Below are 20,974 nucleotides of genomic sequence, written 5' to 3'. Positions count from 1 at the left end.
CTCCTACCTGGTGAGTTTGCTTTTATTTGCATAACTCTTACATGCAGTACTGTAGGTATAACAGAACATAAAACTATAGTACTGTACTATATAGTACAATCAGCAAAGTTTACAGTACTAAAGGTATACTGCGCAAAAAAAAGGCAATGAGGGTCTGTAAACAAGATGTACAGAACAGTACAAAAAAACAGGTAGGTCATTAAATGAGTAATATCTGTAGTTGAAGAAAATCAGTTTCTTGGACCATGAAGTGAGAAAATGAGATCACCACAGACATGAGAAAGAAGATCCAACATATGACTTAGGATCTCTAGGGGATGACTTGGTTTATATAGCTGCGGACTGGATGACATGGGTCACAGGGGAGAAAGCCATTCTGGTTTGAGAAATGCCTAATTAAATGCACTCCTTTATTCACTCATTCAATAAACATTTATTGAGTCTACACTATGTGTGAGGTATTGTCCTAAACATTTGATCAAGACAAAGTCCTTGTTCTCCTGAAAAATAAACTTTAACTACAGGGTGTGTGCCAATCAACAAAGGCAGCGATAACAGGTAGCCATAAATTCACTTCAGACAACGAAATGAAGGAGCTATGACAGAATGACTTTTCCCACTGAGGTCTCTGAAGAACCGGGACATGGGGAAGAGGTGAAGTACCAAGAAATAAAGGAAAAGGAGTGTGACCGCGCAGCACCCACTAGACCCCTGCACTCACAGAGGCAGTAGCCCGAGCATCTTAGTAGGCCAGAGTCGATGACAAGGGCAAGAGCACTCACCTGGCAGCCTCAGCACTGGGGCACCCTCAGAAGGTTACGGAAGTGCTGAATGATAGCATTATGGGTGTAGAGGCTGCCGAAGGCTGGCTGAAGAGCACCTTTGCATCCCTGGCATAAAGTTTACATGTCCCCCGTGGAGACCTCATTGAGAGCAAAACACTGGCAGGCAGTAAAAGCACCAAGTGCTGGAAAAGGAGCCAAACCCTCTCTTTGTATTCCATGACCAAGTGGGCCACACAGGCCAGGTGCCCTGAGACTCCATCAAACACCCATTTGAGGTTAGTTCAATACCTTCTAGTGTAAATGAATATGAAGGGGCTGGGGATTTAGCTCAGCAGCACAGCACCTGCCTGGCAAGCACAAGGTCGTGAGTTCGATTCCCGGTACCAGAAAAAAAAAAAAAAGTAAATGAATATGAAATGGGAAGGGAGTGGGTGTTGTACTGACATGCTCCTTGTCAGACAGTTCCATATCCCTTGGCCCAGGAGCCTACACCTTCCTTCTCCTTTTTTTTTTTTTTTTTTTTTTTTTTTTTAGTTTTTTATTAGTACCTGTTGCATTACATGATTACATTCCTTGTGGAGAGATGCTACATGCATGTACATAACACATCTCAATTCTTGTTTTTCATCCCCTTTCCTTCCCCATCCACCCTCTCCCTCCATCTCTTGATCCTCTTCCTGTTTGAAAAAAAATCTATGTCCCTACTTCCTATTATCTACTTTTATTTTGCTCTTCATGTATATTTTGGATTTCTCATATAAGAGAAACTATGTGATATTTAAGATTGTGCGTCTGCTTTATTTCACTTAATATCGTGGTCTGAAGGTGCATTTTCACGCTTACTTTTTGATGATTAGGCCAGGAGCCTGCCTTCTCAGGTTGAGGAACTTGAGGTACAGGTTAAGCTTCCCTACTTTGAATACCCAAAATCTGAAATGCTTCAAAATCTTAAACACTGAGATGGCATCACAAATGGAAAATTTTACAACATGAAATATTTATGCATAAAATTATTAAAAACTTTGTATTGAAATTATCTTCAGGGCTCAAAGACATACCTCAGTGATAAAGCATCCACCTGGAATGCAACAAATCCAAGGTTCCATACCCAGAACTAAAAAAATTACCTTCAAGCTATGTGCATAATGCATATATGAAATAAAAATTACCTTTGTATTTAAACAACCCCAAGGTATCTCATTATGTATGCACAAATATTCCAAATTCTGAAAGAATCCAAAAGCCAAAAGTACTTCTGGTCCCAACCATTTCAGATAAAGGATACTCAATCTGAAGATTGATCTCTCCCAAATTCCCTTTTGTATCACTCTACTGCAGAGGTTTGAACAGAGAGATCTGCCAACACCCCATGAGCTATTTGGCATCTAGAGATATTGTCAACTGAATAACTGGGACAATGGGTGCTACTGACATCTAGTAGATATAGACCAGAGAGGATGCTATATAAGGGAGTACCCACAACAAAGAATTTTCCCACCTAAATGGCCATAGTACTAAGATTGAGAAACCCTGGCTTAGGCTAATCAGAGTCTTCCCTGAACACCCAGATGGAACCACTTACCAAGGAAGAGAGCAGAAGAACTAAACAAGTAACAAGTAGTGACCTTTTCGAGACACCTTGGCTGGAACAGGTGGCAGGTGGTAGTCTATATTTGTATTTGAAACACTATGATTGATGGAAAGCTGGGATGAGGACATTTCTGGCACTGGGGACCACCGTCATCCTGTCTGCCATTCTTTGCCCTTACAACTTAGTCACTGAAAATAAATGCAAGGCAACGGAGTCTGGAGTGAATATGCTTAGGTGGCACAGAAAATTTGGTGGAGCTGGTGACATTCACTTTTGAAGCTCCCACTGGCAGATAAATAAAGAACAAGATACTGTAATTTGGACGTTAAATGTCCCCTAAAGGCCCATGTGTTCAAGGTTTGCTTCTTGGGGTGGTGCTCAGGGAAGTGGTGGGACCTTTAGGAAGTGGAACACAGTGAAAGGGCCTTAGGTCACTGGGCTGTGCTCTTGAAGGATGTGCCCGACCTTGAGGTAAGCAACTTTATTCACCACACACTCCCCATCATTGCCATCCGGCACCCCCACCAGCAGCCTACAAGCAATGAGTCCAACAATCAAAGCAACACTGACAAAATGAGATAAAGCTGGTAAGTCCGTTTAGTGGACTCCAGCAACCAAATAAATACAAGTATAAGTATCTGTATAAATACAGATGCTATCATTTTGGCAATTAAAAGGTAATACCACCTTTCTTGTTAACATTCTTGAGAGCCTATGAAACTTTCTTAATCGGACTCAAAATGCTGCTTTCCTTTGGAATTTAAAATTACATTTACAAATGCAGGCTGAATTGTATCATTTCACCTAGATGGGAAGGAATGAATGGGATCATTCACTATGACCCAGTGGAGTTCATCCAGAGATATGAGGAATTCAACATAGGCAAATGAACAGACGCAATACATCACATTAGCAGACTGAAGGGCAAACAGTACATGAGCACTGCAACAGAGACAGAAAAGGCATTTGATAAAGTCCAAAATCTCTTCCTGAGAAAAACTCAAAAAATTAGTTATAAATGGAATGTACCAGCACACAATACAGACAACATATAACAAACGCATAGCTAACATCCTAAATAGAGAAAAGTCAAGAGTTTTAAGACCTGGAACAAGACAAAAATGCCCACTTTCACTACATCTATTCAATGTAGTAAAAAGCACCTGCCAGATCAATTCATAGGTGGATAGCATTTTTATACAATAACAGCAAAGTAACTGAAACAAATCAAGAAAACGATTTGATTATAATTGGTACAAAAAAGAAGTATTTTGGAATAAATTTAACCAAGGAGCTGAAAAACACACTGAAACTATGACACATTAGGGAAAGAAATGAGAGATGACACAGATATAGAGAAAGATACTCTCTGTTCATGAATTAGAAGAATCAACACTGTTAAAATATCCATACTACCCAAAGCTATCTATGATTCCATGCAATCCCTGTTGAAATACTAATAATATTTGCCAAAGAAATAGAAGAAAGCCCTAAGTTTCATATGAAACAAGCTTTGAATAGCCAATTTTAAACAACAACAACAAAAAAACAAAGTTAGTGGCATCAAATTAATTGACATAAAAATATACTACAGGTATAGTAACCAAAGAAGCGTGGCTCTAGCATGAAAACAGACATACAGGTCAGTAGAACAGAATACAGAGCCCAGAAATAAATCCATACAGCTACAGCTGATTTTCAACAGTGGTGGCAAGAACATATACTAAGGAAAGGACCATCCGTTCATAATGATGTCCCTTCATAACCCACATGCAGGAGAATGAAATTAGGTCCTTGTTTTTTATCAGATACAAAACAATTTGCTCAAAATGGATTAGAGACTTACAAGTAAGACTTGAAACTAGGAAACGACTATAAGAAAACATAGGGGTAAAGTTTTATGGCCTTGGACTGGGCAAAGATTTTGAAAAGTCACAGCCAACAGAAGCAAAAACAGGGCTGGGGATGTAGCTCAGTGGCATAAGTGTCTGCCTGGCAAGCACAAGGTCCTGAGTTCAATTCCTGACACAAGAAGAAGAAGGAGAAGGAGAAGGAGGAGAAGGAGGAGGAGAAGAAGGAGGAGAAGGAGGAGGAGAAGAAGGAGGAGAAGGAGGAGGAGAAGAAGGAGGAGAAGGAGGAGGAGGAGGAGGAGGAGAAGGAGGAGGAGACCCTGTCTCAAATAAATAAATAAATAAATAAATAGATAATCCAAAGTCCTGAATAGCTATTTTTCAGGGAAAAAAAAAAAAGACATACAAATAGCCAATAAGTATATGTAAAAAAAAATGTTTAATGCCTTTAACCATCAGGGAAATGTAAACGAAAACCACAGTGAAAAAGCCACCTTACTCCAGAGTTACCAGGGCTATAATCAAAAAGTCTAAAGATAGTAAGTGTTAGCAAGAATATGAGTAAAGCAAACCCTTACACATATTGGTGGGAAAATAAATTTGTACAGCTGTTATGAAAAATAGTATAGCAGTGTCTCAAAGATTCACAAATAAAATTCACAAATTCACAAATAAAACCAATGACATCACCAAGACAGCTAACGAGAGGTTCCTGGCACACTTCCCTCTGTAACAAAAGACCCCAGATGTTAAACAACTGCTTGCCTAGTGCAGTGTTTGAGGTAGAGCACCAGAGGGAAGAGAAAATGTGGCAGGCACTGCGCCACACAGAAATGCACAATGGCCTCATAAAGAAGGGAACTGAGCGCACACATCACCACCCCATATCTCAGAATGAATCCTGAACGGAGAAAAATCTCACCCATAGGGAAAAGGACAAGCAGGAGGCCCCTGGGAGGCTGCGCTCACACCACAGAAGCCTGAGGCACTGACTGCTGGAGAACCCTGTGGCCCTCACAGCCCCAGAGTTCAATTTAGGGGGCTGCCCGCTTGTCACACTGCTGCATTGCCCTGGAGAAAGAAGTCACTCACACTGTGTCCTCCCCAGTACTGGATCTTATCGCACAGTGGCATCTTAAGACCATGCCCACCCGGGGTCCCACGAAGCAGCCAGAAAGCCATGCCCAGTAGCTGCACTGACGCAGCCCTTTGCAACAGGCAGGCATTGCCACCTCCACCTCGCAGCTCGGGGAAGCTTTACCTGGGTGATGTAACCTGAACAGCTCGGCTTGCAGAGGCCCCCAAGAAACAGTTAGGCACACTACCCATCCTCCCATTATCACAAAAACTGCTAGGCAACTCTGTACCCCACCCCTCAAACCCAGGAAGTAGCCAGGTACCCCATGGATCCTCTCATCACCCCCATTAGAAGCTGAGTGGCCTGGCCCATGGACCTTTGACCCCAGGAAACAATTGGGCTGCCATCCCAGAGTGCTCAGTCCACCAAGAGTCCTGAGATGCAGCCAGGCAGCCCCACCCTCCTATCATCAGCCCCAGAACAGAGCTGGATAAATTGCTCTGAGCAATTTAGTCAGCCCACAGAGGTCCAGGAAAGCAGACAGAGGTCCCCATCCACCCAGGAACGATCCCAAAAATCTGGCATGCAGGCTTTTCTATGTAGTTTAGCCTGCCCGAGCCCCCAAGAAGCAGCCAATGGAGCTTCACCCATCCTCCTATGGCTCTAAGAAGCTGAACTGTTCTCAGACAAAGCTTACCTTCAACCCACTGACAGGAAACCCATCCCACCACCAAGCATGCTGTGTAGCATTCACGTGGGACCATCAGAGTGGTCCCCACTTTGTACAACCCATGAAAGCTAATGGGCACCCTATATCCACCGCTGAGCATACTATTCCCAGAGCTGCTTGCAAATCTGCTCCATCTAAGGAAGCTGTATCCCAACCACCAAAGCAGTCCCACAACCTCCAAAACCTAGGCCAAGCCGCGTGTGGTGGCACACGCCTGTAATCCCAGCACTCGGGAAGCTGAGGCAGGAGGATCACCGCAAGTTTGAGACCAGCCTGGGCTACAAAGTGAGCTCAAGGCCAGCCTGAACTGCATAGTGAGACCCTGTCTCAAAAAGACAACAAAGCAAAACCTAGGCCAGTGAGACACCTACAGGCATCATCAACAATGTGACCGCTACAGAAACTACACCTAGGCTTTGGTGCCCACCTGGAACCAAAGCAAATGTAGCATAGCCAACTAACACGCCAGGACACATTGCCAACAGAAAGTCTTTTCCTGTGAAAGCCACTCACAGAACTGATAGCAGCAACTGAACTGCCAGATACGCAAATACTAATATAGTAACACAAGAAGCATAAAAAGAAGTGGTAATATGATATAGCTAAAGGAACACACTAACTCTCTGGCAAAGACCTGAAAGAAAAAGGAATTAATGAATGTCCTGATGAAGAATTTAAAATGATTTTTTAAGGGCACTTAATAAGATGCAAGAGAATATAAACAGCCCAAGAAATCAGGAAAACAATTCATAATATGTGCTTTTCATGGGTCCCTTTGGTAATTTGGGCAAGAATGTTGTTATAAAAGGAGCAAGCATGGCCTGGCTATCGTCTTTTTCTCTGACCCTATTAGAGATATGATCATTTGCTCCTCCATGCCTGCTTCTGATGCTGCCCAGACCAGAGTCCAATCTTGGTCTTTAACTTTCCAAAGCTTTAGCCGGGCATGGTGGCACACGCCTATAATTCCAGCACTTGGGAGACTGAGGCAGGAGGATCGTTGGAGTTTGAGACCAGCCTGGGCTACAAAGTGAATATTATTTATTTATTTATTTATTTTGGTACTAGGAATTGAACTCAGGACCTTGCACTTGGTAGGCAGGCACTTGCACCACTGAGCTATATTCCCCAGCCAATTTTTATCTTTATAAATTAGCCTCTGGTATTTTTGTTAAAGTAACACAAGCTGACTGAAATACTCTTCCTCTCCTTTTCTTTCTGCCTCAATTAATCTTTAATTACAAGCCCACTTTCTTTACCTTCCTCATTCCTTACTCTATTCACTCCCCCAGAGAAATGCCATTCAAATCCATGATTTCAAACACTAACATCAGCTCTCCAACAATGGTTGCACAAACCATGTCATAGCATAGAAAAAAAATTAACAAAGAAACATCAGAATTAAACTGGCCAAATATGACACATACTACACAAAATTTGCCCCAACAGCTGCAGAATATATATTCTTCTCATTAACACATAGAACATTCAGAACAGACCATGGATTGGGTCACAAAAGAAATCTCAACTTTTTTAAAAATGGAAATTATAACATATACATTCTCAGACTTCAAAAGAATAAAAATAGAACAAGAGAAATTTTTAAAATGTACAAATACATGGACATAAAACATTCTCTTGAATGGCTAATGGATCAAGGAAGCTATTAAAAGGGAAATTTTAAAACTTCTGGAAACAAGAGAAAATGAAAACACAACATACCGATATCTACAGGGGTACAGCAGAAGTGGTACAGGGGGAATTTTATAGTAGTTAGTTACTATGTTAACCAAATAGACCCAAAATAAGCTAGCAATGCAACTCAAGGAATTAGAAACACAACTACAAACCAAACACAAAATTAGAAAGACAGAAATCAGAAGCTGGGCATGGTGTCACATGTCTGTAATCTCAGCACTCAGGAGGCTGAGGCAGAGGATAGTTGTGAGTTCGAGACCAGCCTGGGCTACAAAGTGAGCTTAAGGCCAACCTGAATTGCACAGTGAGACCCTGTCTCCAAAAGACAAAAGAAAAAAGAAAAAAAAAATTAAAAAAGGAAATACCAATGACATTCTTCATAGAAATAGAAAAAAAAAAAAAAAAAAAAACACTACTAAAATTTGTATGAAGGGGCCAGGGATGTAGTTCAGCAGTACAGTGCCTGCCTGGCAAGCACAAAGTCCTGAGCGTGATTTCCAGTGCAAAAAAAAAAAAAGAAAGTAAAATTTGTACGGAACCACAAAAGATGCTGAACTAGCTAAAGCACTCCTTACAAAAAGAATAAAGCAGAAGGCATTAAAATACCTAACTCCAAAACATACCATAAAACAACGGTAACTAAAACAGTATTGTACTGACAGATACACAGACAAATGGAATAGAATATAAAACCCATAAATAAATCCACATACTTATAACCAACTCCTTTTTGACAAACGAGGCAAGAATACACTCCTTTTTTGTCTCAGTGACAAAAAGGAGAATGAAGAAAGGAATGCCTCTTCATATGCAGAAGAAACTAGATCACTGTTTCTCTCCAAGTACTAAAACCAACTGTTACGGTATAGATTTTTTTTAAATGGCCCCCATAAGCCTCATGTGTTCAGGGGTAGGAATTTTAGACAGTGCTTGGATCATGGGGGCTCTGTACTCACCAAGGGATGAATACACTGATGAATCCAGAGCTCAATGTGCCTGTCAGGAGGTAGGGCCCAGCTGGAAAAAACAGGTGACTGGCGTACAACCCAGAAGGGTGTATCTCTCTCCCCATCTCCCCCATCTTTTCTCTCTCTCTGCTTCTGGCTCCATGATCTGAGCAGCTTTTCCACTGCTCATGTCCTTTACCATGCCACTTCTGCCTTAGGCCCAGCTCACCATGGACTAACTGTTAGGCCAGAACAAACCTCTGCTTAAAGTTGCAGGTGGAAAAAAACACAAATGAAAAGTTGCAGCTGTTGGGGTTTTTGTCTCAGTGACAAAATGGCTAAGACACCAACTCAAAATGGATTAATAACCTACATGTAAGGCTTGAACCTATTAAACTACCATCAATAGAAGAAAATATAGGAGAAAAACTTTAGGACATCAGCCTTGGCAAAGATTTTGGGGTTATGATAGCAATAGCACAAGCAACAAAAGCAAAAACAGACAAATAGGGTTACAAAAGCTAAAAAACATATCCACAGCAAAGGAGACAGAACATCCAAGAGACGATCTACAGAATGGGAGAAATAGGAGCTATGAATCCGATAAAAGGTTGTTATCCAGACTATATAAGGAACACAAACAATCCAACAGAAAAAAAACTGATTCAAAAATGGGCAAGAGATTTCAACAGGCATTTCTCAAAAGGCATACAGGGGCCAGGGATATAGCTCAGTGGCACAAGTGCCTGCCTGGTAAGCACAAGGTCCTGAGTTTGATTCCAGGTACCAAAAAGAAAAGCATACAAATAGGCAATAAATATATAAGAACGAAGCTTGTATCACTCTTCATCAGGAAAATGAAAATCAAAACCACAATGAGATATCACCTCCCTCCAATAAGAACAGCTATTACCAAAAACATAAAACTATGAAAAACAGTGCAGAAGTTCCTTTAAAAAATTAAAATAGAACTACCAAATGATCCACCATTCCCATTCCCGGGCGTATACCCAAAGGAATTAAATCAGTTTGCCAAAAAGGCACCTTCAATCTCATGTTTATTGCAGCATTATTCACAATAGCCAAGACTTAGAATCAACACACTATCAACGCATGATTTGCTAAAGACAATGTGGTGGTATACCTACACAATGGAACATTATTCAGCCATAGAAAGAATGAAATGCTGTCACCTGTGACATGAATGAACCTGGATGGCATTATGTTAAGTGAAATAAGCCAGGTACAAAACATGCATAATGACACATCATGCACGCAGGCTCACCCAAATATGGAATCCAAAAGAGTTAACCTCTTAGAGGCAGACAGTATAATAATGGTTACCAGAGGGTGGGGAGGGAGGAAAAGAAGGATGAATGGGGAGAGGTTGGACAATGGATACAAAATTATAGTTAGATAAATTAGATTTGGTGTTCTATTATACAGTAGGGAGTAAAGTTCACAACGTCTATTTCAAAACAGCTAGAAGATATTTTATTTTGTTTTGTTTAGTTTTTTGTCTTTTTGAGACAGGGTCTCACTATGCAGTTCAGGCTGGCCTTGAGCTCACTTTGTAGCCCAGGCTGGTCTGGGATTACCAGCTTGCACCACCATGCTTGGAGAGAAGATAGTTATGTATTCTCACCAGAAAAACTATGTTTAAGGTGATTAATATGCTCATTACTCTGATTTGATCATTACCTAATATATACATGTAACATCACATTATCCCCTATAAATGTGTATAATTGTGTGTCATTCAAAAATAAAAGAAAAATTGTCAAAGCAGCCTAAAATATATCTTCCCTTCAATTGGAGTGAGGAGAATGGAGTGACAGTAAAAGTCAAGGGAGGAAGAGAGAATAGCTGCTAAACCCTGCTCTGAGTCTAGAATAAAATACACAGCAACTGGCCAAAGAGGGATTTATTTACCTCTCAAGTGATCACATTCCAATGACCTTGTTTTGTAAATTATTTCATTTTTCCATTCTCTTGATGGTAGGTGACAGGATAACATCTGGAGAAGTGGACGATTGCCTGGTTATGGGTGAGGAGGTGAATTCGAAGGATGAGAGGTGAAAACACTGCCATTCACTGCACACACGCTCTTGGTCACACATTTAGACCAATGCAAAGCTCTCTCATTTAACCAATGAGTTCATGAGTGGGAAGATCTGAGTCACATGGCTAGAAATGGCAAATCAGAACCAGGTGTGACCAAGCCTAGTGCCCACATCCTCCCCCCTACAACGTCGTGATCTGCACACACCAAGTCCTTGATGAATGTCTGCCATTAGATTATTTCCCACACACAGTGTCTTGAGAAAGATAATGGAGCCCTGCGATTAAGGAAAGCTGACTAATTAATCAAGACTGAAATAAAGCCCTGTGTAAGTGCTGGAGTAAATCCAGTGCAACTCTTGGGGGAGTAATGTGAACAGCTCTCTTGTATAGGCTGCTGTGTGCCAGGCATTTTGTACTTTATCCCCGGTCCTCACAAATATTCCACAAGGTAGGGAAGATTATCTCAAATTATAAAGAACTTGAATCTGAACAAAGTGAGCTCATTTCCTGGGGCCCCACAGCTAGGAAACTGCAGAGCTATGATTCAGAGCTGGGCCTGAATCTAAGAGAACATGTGTTTCTACTCTACCTGCAGCACCACCTGGGCACATGCAAACAATGATAAATGGCATACATTTTCCACAGGTGGAAAATGGGCCTACAAGATCTATTTTCCAAAGATGAGAGGAGGTTATGAGCCACTGAAAGCCTAGGTCAGTCTGAGTTTTAGTCCATAGTGACCCAGGCACAATAGTAAGGCTGACCCTTCCCCAGCCACCTCCAACTCATGAGCATGAGATTTGTCTTCATGAACAAAGTGGTAATGAAGGGTAGCATCGCTGCTCTGTTATCTATAACTACTAACTGCTCCTGTGCTGAAGAAAGTGCAGGTGCACCGCTGACCTGCTCTCAGATAATTCCCTGCAAAACAAAAATGAGGATTAGGAGGCTCATGAAATGTACTTGCACCTAGAAAAGCCACCAGGTAAGAATTGACTGTACAGCCAGGCCTGGTGGTACCTGCCTATAAGCCCAGCACCTGGGAGGCTGATGCAGGAGGATCACCATGAGTTGGAGGGCAGCTGAATGGAATAAAGTTAGGTGACTACACTTTGTTGCACCACAACCAGGCGTTGTGGTGCATGCCTGTAATCAAGAGGCCAAGACAGGAGGATCATTGCAAGCTCAAGACCAGCCTGGGCTACAAAGTGAGCTCAAGGCCAGCCTGAACTGCATAGCAAGACCCCATCTCAAAAAAACCAAAAATAAATAAATAAAAAATAAATAAATAAATAAAACTAGAAGAACCATGAAGATATGAACGAATTCTAGAGACATGAATCTGTTTTCATTTCAGTGGCTACTGTAACAAAGTACCACAAACTGACTATAAAAGAAGAAACATATTCTCACAAGTCAGGGGACCAGAAGTCCAAAAAGCAAGATACCAGTGAAATTGGTTCCTTTTGAAGTCTGTGTGGTCTAGGTCTCCTTCCTTAATTTTTTTTTTTTTTTTTGGTACTGGGATAGAAATCAGGGCCTTTGCCCTGAGCTACACCCTCATCCTCATCCCTTTTTTTATTTTGAGACAAGGTCTCACTAAGTTGTTCAAGCAGGATTTGATCTTGCTATCCTCTTGCCTAAGCCTCCAAGAACGCTGGGATTAAAGGTCTGTACAACACACACAGTTTCTCCTGGCTTGGAGATGCATTGCTCTAACCTCTGCCTGTAATTGTAAAGCTTTCTTTGAGTATCTGGGCATCCCTTTTTGCCTCTTTCAGGTGCATTTTCCTTGGATTTAAGGCTCATCCTTACCTAGTATTTCATTATGACCCTTACTACTTTAAGTATACCTGCCAAGACACTATTTTCAACTAAAGTCACATGGGAGAAAAAAATATTCCTCCCAACAATATGAAGGGTTGTTAAGCTTAAGTCAATTTTCTAAAAAAACAAATACTCTCTGCCCTCCGCCATATGCCTAAAAACAAAACATGAAATTGGGAAGGTACCCTTTCTGTCCCTGGCACAGGAAAGACAGAAGCTAAACTCCAGAGACAACTACAGACCCTTAACTGAGGGTACCACAGAAGTCCACATCATGAACCTTTCCAACAAACCCTCATCTACCATTAGATTTCCATATATTTACCTTCCAAGTTTCCCTGCCTCAGGAAGCCTATCACTGTTACTTTTTCTCATCAGTTCTCTAAAATATATTGTTCTTTGTTGAAGATCACATATAACCCTTTGAGTTACCTGTCACTGAGGTTTCTCTTATATGATATGCACTGCATGTGTTAGTAAACTTGTTTAGTTTGTTCTCTTCCTATTAATCCATACAGGGCTGGGGATATAGCTCAGTGGCACAAGCGCCTGCCTGGCAAGTGCAAGGTCCTGAGTTCAATTCCTGGTACCAAAAAAAAGACAAATTAGAAGGAGAGGAAGAGTAGAAAATGTTAAGTTTTTTGGGACTGTTAATCTATCCACTCTCCATTTCATAAACTCAAATATCGAAACTTCAAGGTAGGAAGTTTCATCTGTTTTATTTACCTTTTAAGATTCTGGGTGAACATAAATTTTCAAAGACTCTATTCAAACCACAGTTAAAGAAGGTGAGGCCTGAAAAGAGAAGTAACTAGCCCAAGGTCATACAATTTTATGCAATTTCACATACATAAACAACATCATTCAGGAGAAGAAGGTTACAGAGTGATTTTTCAGAGGCCTATAACTTGGTTAATGAGCCCTCATAGACCAAGATAAATAAGCCCATCCTGCATGAATAAAGCCCAGGGGGAGCCTGTCCAAAATACATTCTGTAACTGCAATCCATATTTCTCCCACACAGGGAAAAAAAAACAGGGGGAGGCATTTAGCACCACAAAAACACTACTGAAGACACCAAAGAGTGATTAACACATCCCCAACCACTCAATGCAGACACACAGTTTGTTGGGGGTATTTTGGTTTTTTGGTTTTCTTCCAGTACCAGGAATCGAACTCACAACCTTGCGCTTGCCAGGCAGGCGCTGGGCCACTGAGCTAAATCCCCAGCCCCTAACACACAGTTTGAGAAAAACCCCACCTCCACTTTCCCCACCCTTCGATGTCCTCCAACTATAGTTTCAAAAGTCTTAGTCAATATCAGTCAACAAAATACTGGACTTGACCTTCAGTTCATGATGAGTATCCTCAAAGCATATCCAGCTCTCATGGCCAGCCTTTTGAAGAGAAAGACACAGCCCGGTCCTGTCACTGTTTTGTCATGACTTTTGCCCAATGAGAAATACAGCTGGATGAAAATCCAGCCCCTCACAGTTGCATTAGGCTGCATTTGTTCCTTCGTAGGTACAGAGCACCTGGTTCCAGCCAAGAGCCTTGCAGAGCCTCTCTCGAAAGTGGAGCCGTAGAAGGCCCAGCCGTGGTACTTGAGACCTCGAGGCTGGGGATAATTGGTCTCTCAGCCAAATTCAGCTGCTGGGGCCTGATCAGAAAATGCTGGGTTTCTTCTTTCCCTAATTGCGTTAATCCCCACCCCCATGCCCTCCGACCTTATTTCTTTCTTTTCTTTGGCTTAATTCTTGGAAAACGGCATCTGGAAACGCCTGAGCACAGTTTGGGTGGGCTCCAGATCTTGAGGGAGAAGAGACAGGACTGAAAGGCACAAAAGGGACGATGGTGAGGAAAGAAGTCAGACACAAAGGTCACATATCCTATCGTTCCATTTATAGAGCAAGTACCGAATAGGTAAATATGCACAGACAGAAAGCAGATTGGCAATTACCAGAGGCTGGCGGAGGGGAATGAGGAGTGACTGCTTAATAAGTAGTCTCCTTTGAAGGTGATGAAAATGTTTTGGAAGTCGACAGCTAATGTTGCACAACCTTGTGAGTGTACTGACACTGAATGATATGCTTGAAAGTGGTTAATTTCATGTTATGTGAGCTTTACCTCAATTAAAAGAGACGCAAAGATAAAAAGGGGAGGGCAATAGGCGAGGGGGCCCTGCAGCTGGAGAGAAGCTTTCACGAGTGTTGCTGAGGGAGCCGAACAGCCCAGGGCCTGGTTTACATGAACCCCTCCCTTTCCCACTCAAGGCCTGAACCACATCTGGCCCTAAGCAGCTTCCCCAGGTACTTCAGGTAAGGAATCATGTCCCTGGGCCCGACAGCTGCCCCAATAAAGCAAAGGAAGTTCTGCCTCTTAATGCATTAGCCTAATTCTAGTCATTTTTCTCTGATAGACAATGCTTTTAAAGGGGGAGGCCTCGCCCTTTAAAGTAGTAAATGAACCAATGTGTCATGAAGCTCACTGGGGAACAAACATCCTTTTTAAATTTAGGATTCTCAGCCTACTTATTCAAAAATGCACACTGCCTTTTCTATATTGATCCAAAATTCTTGAGACCCCCCATCCTACTGCGAAGACCTACTCTCACTCTGTTTCATCATCTGTAAATTCCTTTTTCTAGGCTCACACCTAAATTGCAGGCTTCTCCTGTCCTTAGAAGATGTCTGTTCCTTGCCGGCTTCAGTAGACGTGGAGATATCCTAATACATACTTCATGGCCGGTCCAAACTGCCTTTGCTTTGTCTTTCCAGCAAGTCTTCTCCAGAACTGCAGATCTTCTCTAGATCTATGCCACCACTCTGCTTACCATAAATGTCTGAGAACACTCAGGGGCCCCTATGATGTGCACCGTAAGAAATTAGGTGAAGCCAAGGCTAAGCAACCACTTGCTTGCTACTATTAGACACACAAAAATCATTCTGCCGCTCCACTGTGACACTAGGCATTAGGAACTCCTCAAAGCTGATTTAGATGGTGCAAAAGGGACTCCTGCTATTCTCATTTCTTGTCATTCTGTAGCAAAGGAAGGGTTCTGGATATTTGCTGTTTCCTACACCACCAGCAAAGGAGGTCTTTTTCACTCTTGGATTCCACAAATCTAAATGCAGTCTCCAATGTGCAATTCAAATTCATATCTGACTTTGAATTTCAGGTACTTCCTCCTAGATAGCATTGCCTCATGGAAGTTAACTGATCTCTTAGAAAAATATCAATCTTTTGTACATAGCTGGGTTAAGAAGCCTTTCAGGTAGAAAATCTGAGGCATTCTTTTATCGCAGGGGAGGCAGAAACGGGAATATGAAGTCTGTGAGTGCTCCCAGCCTGCTCTGCACCCACTATCTGCTCCCTGACATCATCAGAGGTCCCTGCTCCCTTTTATAGAAAACCTTATGAAGAAAATAATTTAAAAAGTCAAAGGACAAAGATGTTTGTGTAAACCGCTAAAAATTCCAAGCAATGGATGAAACTTAAAACATTATGCTAAGTGATAGAAGCCAAGCACAGGAAGTCACATACAGCATGATTCCATCTAGGTGAATGTTCACAAGAGCAGAAGCCATTGAGACAAAAAAGCAGCTTTAGGGGCTGAGGATTTAGCTCAGCAGCACAGCCCCTGCCTGGGAAGTGCAAGGTCATGAGTTCGATTCCCAGTACGGGCGGGGCAGATTAGAAGCAGTTTAGTGGCTGCCAAGGACTAGAAGAAGGAAGAACAAGGAGTGGCTGTTTAATGGATATGGTGTTTCTTTTTAGGATGTGAATGTTCTGTAATTAGATAATGATAGCCGGGGCCTGGTGGTGCACGCTTGTAATCCCAGCACTCTGGAGGGTGAGGCAGGAGGATCGTTGTGAGTTGAGATCAACTGTAAGTGGAGACACAGACCATACATTTCAACTGTACAAATGTCAGAGAATTTAGGGGCCTTATATTAAAGCTGCCATAGTCTGTAGCTGGCCACAAATTCTTTATATTCCTCCTTTGTGTAAAATGAACATTCTTAACATAGTATTCTCTTATCTAATGCCATGAAGTTCAGGCTTGCCTTCCAAGAGGTAGCTTGAGTTTGTTCCTTACAGAATTTCAGTGTGATCTTGATCTGAGGAGCGATGAAATAGCCAAGTGCTATCATTTAGATAAGTTTCTCCCAGAATCCCATGTGTTAAAGGCTTAGGCACTTTTGGCAGGTGGTAGAACCTTTAAGAGGTGAGGCCTAAGGAGGATCGTTACGAGTTTGAGACCAGCCTGGGCTACAAAGTGAGTTCAGGGCCAGCCTGGACTGCATAGTGAGACCCTGTCTCAAAAAGGTAAAAAAATAAACAGATAAATTAGATAATAGTGATAGTTGTACATCACAAATGTCTTAGAAATCACTGAATTAATTGAATTAATGTAATCCCAATCATAATACCAATAGCATACCTCACAGAACTAGAGAAAACAATCCTAAAATTCAAACAAAACCAGAAGAGACCTAGAATAGCAAAAGCAATTCTGAACAACAAAGGCAAGGCAGTGGGTATCACAATTCCTGACTTGAAATTATACAACAAAGCTATCATGACAAAAACAGTGTGGCTGAAAAAAAAAAAGCAAACAAATAAAAACATAAAACAGATGCAAGGATCAATGGAACAGAATAAAAGATTCAGAAACAACCCCAAACACACTCAGCTACTCTATCTATGACAATGGAGCCAAACACCTTCATTGGAAGAAAGATAACCTCTTTAATAAAGGGTGCTTGGAAAACTGGCTTTCTATATGCCAAAGATTAAACTTAGACCCATATCTCTCACCATGCATTAAACTAAAATCAAAATGGATCAAAGATCTAAATGTTAAAACAGAAACATGTAATCTGATGGAAGATAAAATAGGTAAAACACTAAAAGACACAGGTATAGATGTTATGAACAGAAACAAGACCACAAGAGAAATATTACAAAGAATCAACAACTGGGATCTCATTTTATTAAAAAGCTTTTTCACAGGAAGAGAAACCATCAACAGAGTGAAAAGACAACCCATAGTGTGGGAAAAAACTTTTGCCAGCTGTTTCTCAGACAAAGAACTACTATCTAGAAAATGTAAAGTACTCAAAAAAATCAAACCTCCAAATTTAAAGACCCAATGCAAAAATGGGCATCTGAAATGAATAGATACTTTTCAGATGAAGAAGTATAAGCAGCAAATAAATATATGGAAAAATGTTCAACATCACTGTTCATCTGAGAGATGCAAATTAAAACAACACTGAGATTCTATCTCACTCCAAAAAGAATGGCTAGGGGCTGGGGATTTAACTCAGTGGCAAAGCACCTTCCTGGCAAGCACAAGGTCATGAGTTTGATTCCTGGTATGGAAGAAAAGACAAAAAAAAATTAAAAAATTTAAAAAAGAATGGCTATCATCAGAAATCAACCAATAACAAATGTTGGAGAGCTAGTGGAAGAAAGGAACACTTCTCCATTTTTGATGGGAGTTTAAGTTGGTACAACCACTATGGAAATCAGTGTGGAGATTCCTCAAAAATCAAAAACTAGAGGTTCCATTTGAGCCAGCTATTCCTCTTTTTGGTATCTTTCCAAAAGAGTTAAAAGCATCATACTGCAAACATATATGCACACCCATGTTTATAGCAGCATAATTAGTAATAACTAAATCTTGGAAACAGCCTAGGTGACCATCAGTGGATGAATGGAAAATGAAAATATGGTTTTTATATCCAATGCAGACCTACTAGGCCATAAAGAAGGATAAACTTGAGACATTTTTAAGTAAATGGATGCACCTTGAAACCTTACTTTTAAGTGAAATAAATTAGACATGTGTTTAAATATCATGTTGTGTCTCTTGTGTGAATAATGCAAAGGATAAACAAGGAGCAAAATGGAGGATAGATACTGGGAAGTAGGAAGAACATGTTCAAATGGGAAGGGAAGGAAGGGACAAATGATTGCAAAACCAAAGAGTGGAAGGAAGAAAATGGGAACAAAGCTTCTGTAAACAGGAAGGGGAACAATGGTTGAAGGGAAGGGAGGCATATGGAAAAAAATTAAGATGGATTATTCACAGCTATATATTCTCTATGATGAATGTGAACACTATGTATGGCAAGTATGTACTAATAAATTAAAAAAAAAAAAAACAAGGCTCTATAATGTCATAAATCCAAAAAGTCAAAAACACAGTAATTGAAATAATAACTTCAGAGCCAGGCTTGGTGATGCATGTCTGTAATCCCAGCCCTGAGGAGGCTGAGGGAGGAGGATCGCTGTAAGTTCAAGACCAGCCTGGGCTACAAAGTGAGCACAAGGCCAGCTTGAGCTGGACAGCAAGACCCTGTCTCAAAAAGACAAAAAAAAAAAAAAGAAAAGAAAAGAAATAATAACTTCAGTAGAGAGGATAACACCAAATTGAATTCTCTCAAATTACAAAATGAAAGTGAAGACACATTAATAAAAACTATCCAAACTAAATAACAATGGGAAAAATTATTTTTAAAATATAGCTTTAGGGGCTGGGGATTTAGCTTAGTGGCACAGCACCTGCCTGGCAAGTGCAAGGTCATGAGTTCGATCCCCGGTACCAGAAAAAAAATATACATATATATATATATATATATATATATATATATATATATATATATATATACATATATATATATAACTTTAAAAGAACAACCTCAAATAGTTCAATATGTGTTATTACAGCCTGAGAAAAAGAGAAGAGCTTCAGACAAACATATCTATAGAAATTACAGCAGGAGTCGGGTTGTAGTTCAGTAGTAGAGTACTTGCCTAGTATACATAGGCCCTAGACTTGATTTTCAGCAACACACACACATAAACACACAGAAAACACACAAATTATGGCTAAAATTTTTTCAAATTCATTCCACAGATTTAAGAAACTCAGAAAATCTAGAACACGGGAACTACAAGGAACACCCCATCTACTCAAATCACAATCAAATTACTGATAACCTAAAGAGAAAATTATAAAGACATCCAAAGGACAAGATACATTACCTACAGAGAAGCAATTTATTATATACCAGAAAAATGGAGGCCAGAAGACAATGGTCTCTTTAGAACACATACAGAGCATAGAAAGCAGTCCATTCCTGTAATACCTGTGGAAAACCTACCCACACATGAAAACTATTAAGATTTTTTTGGTGCTTGAGATTGAACCCAGAGCCCCATGCGTAGAAGGCAAGCACTCTACCCCTGAGCTACATCACCAGCCCTAAAAATTATTTTCTTCATCTATCCACTGTCAGTAAAAGAAAATTTCATGTTTTGTCATTTCCATAATAAACGCCCAGGAGCTTTTTTTTCTACATCCCCGTTCTACACATACACTGGCTGTGTGCCGTTTAACTTCACTGAACCTAAATTTGTATCTGTAAGCTGGGGTGACAATAGTATTGATGTCTCAGAGGTGCTCAGAAAACTGAAGAAAAGTAGACTGTGAAGTACTTAATACCTGATATGTAATAGGCTAGAGATTGGGTTGAGTGGGTAGAGAAGACATAAACATTCTCCCTAAAGTCCTTCCCAACTACTACACAATTAAACTGTATGGCCAAGGACATGGGTAAGACTCAGGATAGACTAAGACCTTAATCACAAGCACTTTTTTTTAGTACTTGGGATGGAGTACAAACACATCTGTGATCCCAGAGAATGGAATCACACAGATGTCAGCTATCAGGATTGAGAATAAGAGAAACGTAGCTCCCTGGATTACACAGAGAGAAGCTGTTACTAAAAGAAGAGATCAGCTGGGCCTAGTAACCCATGCCTGTAATCCCAGCACTTGGGAGGCTGAGGCAGGAGGATCACTGTGATTTCGAGGCCAGCCTGAACTGCATAGCGAGACCCTGTCTCAAAAAAAAGACAAAAAAAAAAAAAAAAAGGAGAGAACATTGAAGTGAGAAGGAAAAGACCAAATATTCACTCTAGGCTCCAAAGGCAGATCATAGTTTTTCCTCAAGGAAGTCATGGGAAAGTAAACAAATTGGTAGAGAGACATAACAGAAGGCATTAAACATTAGGACTGAGGGAGAAAAAAGAAAAAGGAATGGTCAGGGGAGGCCTCCTGGGAAAACTAAAATTAGAAGTGAATATTCCAGGACAAGTCAGGGTTCCCAAACAAAGAAGAAAAACTATTTGTTAGGCAAGTGAAGAGCAGTGATCTGGCAGAGACATGAGAAGCAGCAGGTTCTGACCTTTCTTGTAAAGCATGCTAAACTGTGATGAGGAATTTGAATTGTTCCACCAATGAACAGCATCCAAAGTGTTTCCTAAAACCCTAAATAATAAGATTATTTTACATGGCAACCTGGACCATATATATATGCATATATATACA

Source organism: Chinchilla lanigera, unplaced genomic scaffold, assembly GCF_000276665.1.
Source record: "Chinchilla lanigera isolate Chin_1 unplaced genomic scaffold, ChiLan1.0 scaffold00007, whole genome shotgun sequence".
In the NCBI taxonomy this organism is placed as follows: domain Eukaryota; kingdom Metazoa; phylum Chordata; class Mammalia; order Rodentia; family Chinchillidae; genus Chinchilla; species Chinchilla lanigera.
The sequence above is the reverse complement of the archived record's forward strand: the minus strand, read 5'-3'. Positions refer to the sequence as shown.